The sequence below is a fragment of the Triturus cristatus genome, chromosome 3_1 (assembly GCF_964204655.1).
Source record: "Triturus cristatus chromosome 3_1, aTriCri1.1, whole genome shotgun sequence".
NCBI classification, from domain to species: domain Eukaryota; kingdom Metazoa; phylum Chordata; class Amphibia; order Caudata; family Salamandridae; genus Triturus; species Triturus cristatus.
In genome coordinates, this window is record NC_140583.1 from 114,736,085 (window position 1) to 114,743,370 (window position 7,286).

Genomic DNA, 7,286 nt, shown 5'->3' on the forward strand with positions numbered 1-7,286 from the left:
TGTTGTGATTTACAATTTGTACCCGGGTATGACTGACCCCACTCTTTTTCAATATTTTCTCTACCCACAGATTAACAGAACAACTGGTTCCGGAGACTCCTGATTCGGGGCATTGAGGGATTTTCTTAAAAACTGGAATCTGAAAGTTCCGGATGAAAGCTGGGCACATTTTCAAAAGCTGAAACATGTCGACAACTTGGCAGTGAGGAGGAGTGAAGGAACTCCTAATACTTTACTGTCACCACCATCCTTCACATTTTTTATCCTAGTCAGTGGATCTAGGAATACATTATTTACAAAGTGGATCATGCCACCAGGCATCCTGAGGCAATCCCCCTTAGGACTACTACAGCTCCTGCAGTTGCCAAGGCCCTCATTGGCATCTTCACCAAGGTAGGGTTTCCTAAGGAGGTGGTTTCAGACAGAGAGTCAAACATCATGTCTGCATGCCTAAAACATATGTGGAAAGAGGGTGGAGTGCTGCACCAGTTTATTACACCCTATCACCCACAAACAAATGGACTTGTTGGGAGGTTTAACAAGACATTGAAAGGCATGATTATGGGGCTCCCTGAAAAGCTCAAAACTAGATGGGATGTCCTCTTACTATGCTTGCTTTTCGCCTACAGAGAGGTGCCTGAGTATGGTTCTCCCCTTTGATCTTCTGTATGGCAATCCTGTTAAGGGATCACTCTCTCTTGTAAAAGAGAGTTGAGATAAGCCTCTCAAGAACCCAAACAATATATTGTGGACTATGTATTAGGCCTAAGGTCCAGAATGGCAGAGTACATGGAAAAAGCTTCCAAAAAACTTGATGCCAGCCATGAGCTCCAAAAAGCACTGGTATGACCAAAAAGCCATACTGCTGGAGTTTCAACCAGGGCAAAAGGTGTTGGTTTTGGAGCCTGTGGCACCAAGGACTCTCCAGGACAACTGGAGTGACCCTTACCCCATCTTAGAGAAGAAAAGCAATGGCACCTACTTGGTAGACCTGGGCATAAGCAGCACCCCCAAAAGAGTGATCTACGTGAACTGCCTCAAGCTTCCCATGACAAGTACTACTGGAGGTTTTTGAAGGGGGATATGGGTCCATTGTGACTCCCCTCACAGAACTCACCTCCAAGAGGATGCCCAAAAAGGCAGACTGGACATTTAGCTGGCAGAAGGCTTTTAACACCCTGAAAGAGGGAATGTGCTCAGCACCAATTCTCAAGGCTCCAGACTATACCAAGCAGTTCATTGTGCAGACTGGTGTCTCTGAGTTAGGGATAGGAGCGCTCCTGTCCCCAAACACTGATGAAGAGCAAGACCATCCTGTTGCTTTTATAAGTAGGAGGCTACTCCCTAGGGGGCAGCGTTGGAATGCCACTGAGAGGGAGTCCTTAGCTGTGGCTTAGTCCCTGAAGAAGCTGAGACCATACTTGTTTGGAACTCACTTCCTAGTTGACACTGACCACAGACCTCCCAAATGGCTAATGCAAATGTGAAAATCCTAAACTTTTGAGGTGGTCCATCTCCCTAAAAGCACTGGACTTTATAAGACAATGAAGACTCTCTAGGGAAAGGTTAAACTCATCCTCTTTCTTTTTTTGGAGGAGGGTGTTGTTTAAGAAAGTGCCCTCTTCTTCAACATCATAATGGCTGTGCTGAAAATTGGGAAGTTTAGTATCAAACTTCTTAGCATATTAAACCCACACTGATGCCAGTGTGGGATTTAATGGAAAATTCACTTAGAGATGCCCCTTGAAAAATGACCTAATTCTAGTGTCCTGGCTAGGTGGCTGCTCGCTAGCTGCCACCACCAGACATATTTCTGGACTTCTGGGTCGAGACCCTGCTTGTCTCCGGGGTCTGAAACAACGTACTTCCTGGGACGAGGTGCCAAGCCTCATCCCCCAGGATGGTCAGTGTCCATGAAGAGGAAATTTCAAAGGCTTGCCGCCTTTGTGAGCTACCCCAGCCCTTTGCTGCTTCTAGCAACTGGCCCACACCGGTACTGACCCCCACTTTGGGTGGGAGAATTGGCAGAACACCTAAGTGAGGAAGGGAGGTGTGCCCACCTTTGCCTACCCCACCCCTCAGGTGAGGGAGGCGAGGTGAAACACAACTCTCAGATGGTGGACCCAGCCAACCAGAGAGAGAGGGTGGTATAACGGGGGTGTACCCACCCCAAGGAAGAGACCCATTGACCCAACCTGTACTTACCTGTAATGCCCCTAAATCTAGTATTTAGGGGCAACCCTGAACCTTGCCTCCTCAGACAAGAACCGACCAGAAGAAGAGAAGGACAGAAGAAGCTGTGCTGAACTAAGAAGAGGAGGATACCCACTGACCGAGCCAAAACCGCACGTCTGCACCACTCTGCACAGCAAGCCCACGGCCGGAGTTCGAGTGGCCCAACACCACGAGGAGGTCTTCCTGACTGCGACCGGAGCTGGGAAAACCAGACGCCTAAAGAAACCCCTGCACCTAACACCCCAGCCCAACTGACAGTGTCCCATTATTCCCAGGTATCTCAACTTACCTCTCCAACTGGTGGACACCTCCAGAAGATCTTTGTCCCCGAGCCTGCAATCTTTGTTGCAACCTTAGAAATCTAATTGAAAACAACAGGGCACCCGATGCAGACACAGAACCCTGCACCCAGCTGACCCTGTGCCACTGCGGGTGTACTTTGGGAGCTAACTCGAGACCCCCTTTGCACTGAGTGTAAGAGCTGGAGCTGTGCTCCCACAACCTTGTGGCCTGCTCATGAGTAGCCACCAACCGGAGGCCCCCTATCCTCCATTGGATAACAATTGTATTGTAAATGCATGGGCCTCAGCACTCCTCACCCTTCCCCCCTAGACCCGCTGAGGTTGTTCTGAGAGTGTATCCTTGACCCTAGGTGAACCCTGGTTCTAACCCCAGAATACCAACTGCCACAACTAAGTACTTACCTGCAATCTGTTAACTTTGTTTCCTTCTATAGGATTGCAATGACTGTTTTTCCTTAGGAATTCTTTAAAGTGTGGAGTTGGTTTGTATGATACATTGAAAAACTGCAAATGTACTAAAAGTGAATTACTTACCTTTTGTCTAAGAAATGTTTCAGTGTGGTATCTAGGCATATCACACTGATTAGAATAAGTAATTTCAAAGTAATTCAAAAAGTAACATGCAAAGTAATCTGTAAATTACCTAAAAAGGAATTTTGAACTGTTGACTTGGCTGTAATTCAACCAACGGCATTTGAACCTGTAGTCAACTGTACAACACTGCAAACTATTTTACTCAGAGAGAAGATCCCTACGTCAAGCCGAAAGAATATGGAGGCAGCACCCATCTACCGAGCACCTCAAACTTCTCCGGCAGGCAAGAAACTCCTACAACAGACACATCCTCAACTCAAAAAAAGATTACTTCAGATCCGAACTGAGAAATGCCACGAATAGGCCCCGCAAGCTCTTTGAACTGGTTAAACTTCAATCAAACAAGCTGGCCAAAACCCCTAAAGAATCACCGAAATCTCTTATATCGTCGGATGAATTCTCCTCCTTCTTCGCCGAAAAAACTGCCTCCCTAGGAATCGAACTTAGTACCGCCTCTTGCGCTCAACTCCCTCATGACCAACTGCCTCCCCATGCACCCTCATCCTCGACCTTACCCAAAAACGAAGCTTGCTGGACTGACTTCAAATTCTACGACGAAGACTCCATTGCTAAAATCCTCTCTACATTAAAACCAAACAACCACTTCAATGACCCGCTACCATCCAACTGCCTCGCTGCGGCCTCCCGTGCCATTGTTCCTTGCTGGACCGCGATGATCAACGCCTCCCTCCAGCAGGGATCGATTCCGGACCCCCTGAAAGCCGGCCAAGTCCTTCCTATTCTAAAAAAACCAACGCTTGACCCCGCCGCACCAGACAATTTCAGACCCATCTCTAATATACCCCTACTAGCCAAAGTGTTAGAGAAATGCGTACAATACCAGCTTAGTCAACACATCGACAACTTCCACCTGCTGGACGACTTCCAATCGGGATTCAGACCAGGGCACAGCACTGAAACAACCATGCTCCACATTGTGGACGACGCCCTCCAAGCCCTGGACCAAGGCAAAACATGCCTCCTAATCCTTTTAGATCTATCTTCCGCCTTCGACACGGTCAATCATGAAAAACTACTTGAACGCCTTAAACACAGGATGGGTCTGGATGGCGTTGTCCTTGAATGGTTCAGGTCCTTCCTCCATAACCGATCTCAAAGATTCCTCATTGACGGCAAACTATCCGCTCCCACCCCGGTCACGGTTGGAGTCCCTCAAGGCTCAACCCTGTCTCCTACCCTCTTTAATCTTTACTTGGAGCCTCTCACTGAAATTCTACGCTCCGCCAATATCTCCTACCACATGTACGCGGATGACACCCAAATTTACATCAATATCTCCTCACTCAAGGAGGTCCTCGCCCTGAACGAAACCCTGAAACTAACCGTTCAGTGGCTTGCTACTAACCAACTAAAACTCAACGCCAAGAAAACTGAATTTCTCCTGATCTCCCCATCCAAAGCCAACCCGGAGCTACAGGTGTGGTTCAAGGCCATCACAGCCCTAAATTGTCCCCCGACCATCGTGGACTCCGCCAAATCACTGGGCATATTTCTTGACTGCAACCTGAACATGCGTGACCACATTAATTCAATGGCCAAGGCAGCCAGATTCCACCTGAGCTACCTCTGGAAATTAAAACCCTTCATCGATGCTCCAGATTTGAAAATGGCAGTCCAAGCTCTAGTCATATCCAGACTGGAATTTGGATGCTCCACCCTCACAGGCCTACCCAAGCGCTCCTTGGCACCGCTAAAAGCCTGTCTCAACGCGGCTGCCAGACTACTCACCGGCACCAGGAAATTCGACCACATCTCTCCACATCTGAAAGCCCTAAACTGGCTCCCTCTAGAGGCCAGAATACAGCTGAAACTGGCGTGCATTACACACAAGGCCTTATACGCAAACTCCCCTGCATACCTTTCACAGAAGCTGGTGCTATCGGGAGGAAACAGGAAATCTCGATCCACTAACAGTCTCCTGCTCCGACCCGCCCACTTTCGTAAAAAAAGAACCTACAATAGGGCATTCACCGGGGCAGCACCAAGAATTTGGAACTCCTTCCCGCCCGCTATCAGAAGAATCCCCACTCTTGCTCGCTTCAAGAAGGAAGCCAAAACCTTCCTCATGGGTAAATTCCTGTACTAAGTCCTCCTCTCAGCAGATATGACTTGCTGCCTGATTCCATGACTATTGCGCCTTCCGCAACCCTATAACCGGACTCCATCGAGACCCAAGGGGGCCACGGTCTCTGCCAACCCTAGCTTGAATTTTAGCTCTCATGTGTGCTCCCTTTGCCCCCATGCTACCTCATCCCCCCCCTTTATGCTATATTTCTTTGCTTTTGATACTTTACTGTTTGCACTGTTTCTCTATGATGGTTTTTTTTTTTCCTGTTAACCATGTAAAGCACTCTGATACCCTCATGGGTCATGTTCGCGCTCTATAAAACACTAAAATAAATACATAAATAAATAAATAAACTTACCTGGACTAGGCTTGGCTTGGATCTAGAAATAAACTAACTAAATAATATTTTTGATAGAAACAAATTGGTCTGAGTGTGTGACATCATTTCCTGCCTGAGTGTGTACAACAGATGCTTAACACTACCCGCTGATAAAGCCTTACTGCTCGCCCACACTACCACAAATAGAGAGTAAGGTGCTATCTAGTTCTACTTCTGCCTACCTTTCGGGTTCCATAGGACTCTGTGCACACTATACCTCATTTTGGTATAGTATATACAGAGCCAGCTTTCTACAGTGACAAAGTCATAGTCCTTTGTAGAGCCTAATACCGTCTAAAGGTTCAGGCACTCTGGACAGTTATGCCGACATTTTAGTCTGTCCATCTCCAGTATATTTCAAATGCATCACTGACTGCAGAGGGGAAGAAACCCCTAATGTGAGAAGAATCTCTGCACAATTCATGGTAATGGCCAAAGAGATTAATGCAGCAAAGTGATCACTCTCTTGCCTAATCTCCATCACATGATCCAAACAAGCTGTGAAAAGGAAGCAAATGATATATGTGTAATCCAAGATGGCACTTTTACCAAAAGAGCGGTGAGTAGAGTTGAATGCAGAGCTAAATTGAGGGCAGCCGGTAGGAAGGACTAGATAAATGCTAGACAAGAAAGAATTCACTAATTTTCCCATTGAGTCTTGTTTCATATTTTATGGACCTGAATTTGAGAACCTTTAGGCCAAATGAGCATTGACATGATCTTCCCCCAGTAAGATCAAGTTGAAGTCCCCTGTGATAAGCAGCTCATACCAGGGGAACAGGAAGATTAATTTCTCTACCTCTATGATTAGGTCCTCAAATGAGGACTTACTGTCCTTCCGGTCCTTGTTGTGAATGTTTAACTTATGTTAATTGTTCTGTAAAGCACACCAATGCCCAAAGGTGTCTTGGCTCTGAGGAATCATGGAGCCTACAGTGTTATGTAGGGAAGAATAAGGAGGACTGAACTAAGATTGGGTAGTAAAGAGACACATTTGTATGTCCTTCCTGAACCTGAGCAGGGTGGTCAATGATTTAGGTACAGTGGGCTTCTGTTCCAGAGTTTAGAGGTGCTGTCAATGAAACTCCTGCCACCCCATTTTACCAGCTTGCAGCACTGGGAATGATGACATTTTCAGCGGAGACGGAGCATAGTGCATGGGTGCACCATTGAAGGGTCTTTATTTTTTTCTTTTTAAAGTATTCAAGTCCAACAACATGTAGGGGCTTGTGGGGGATTCAGAGGGCCTTGAAGATTATGTGTTTTTTTGTGGAGAGTCAGTGGAGTTTGTGTGGGGCCCGGGAGGCTTACTGGAACTCTGGAATCCCAAGCAGCATCTGGGAAGCTACGTTTTGCAGTGTCTGCAGTTTTCTTAGCAGTCTTTGTTGCACGTTGAGATTGAGGGCATTGCAGTTATCGATTTTCGATAGGAATAAAGGAAATTACACCAATTTTTTTTAGGTCATGTGGAATGAAGGGAAGATATATTGTAATTGTTCTTAATATGTTGAAGGCGGAGGAAGTGAGCACGCTCACCTGTGCTCCAAAATATAGTTTATCGTCGAATAGGATGCCCAGATTTCTGACAGAGTCGGCAAGATCCGCAGATTCTGTGGCCACCAGATGGGGGACCAAACGGTAGGCTTATTTGCAAAAAGCAGAACATCGGTCTTCCCGGAATTTAACT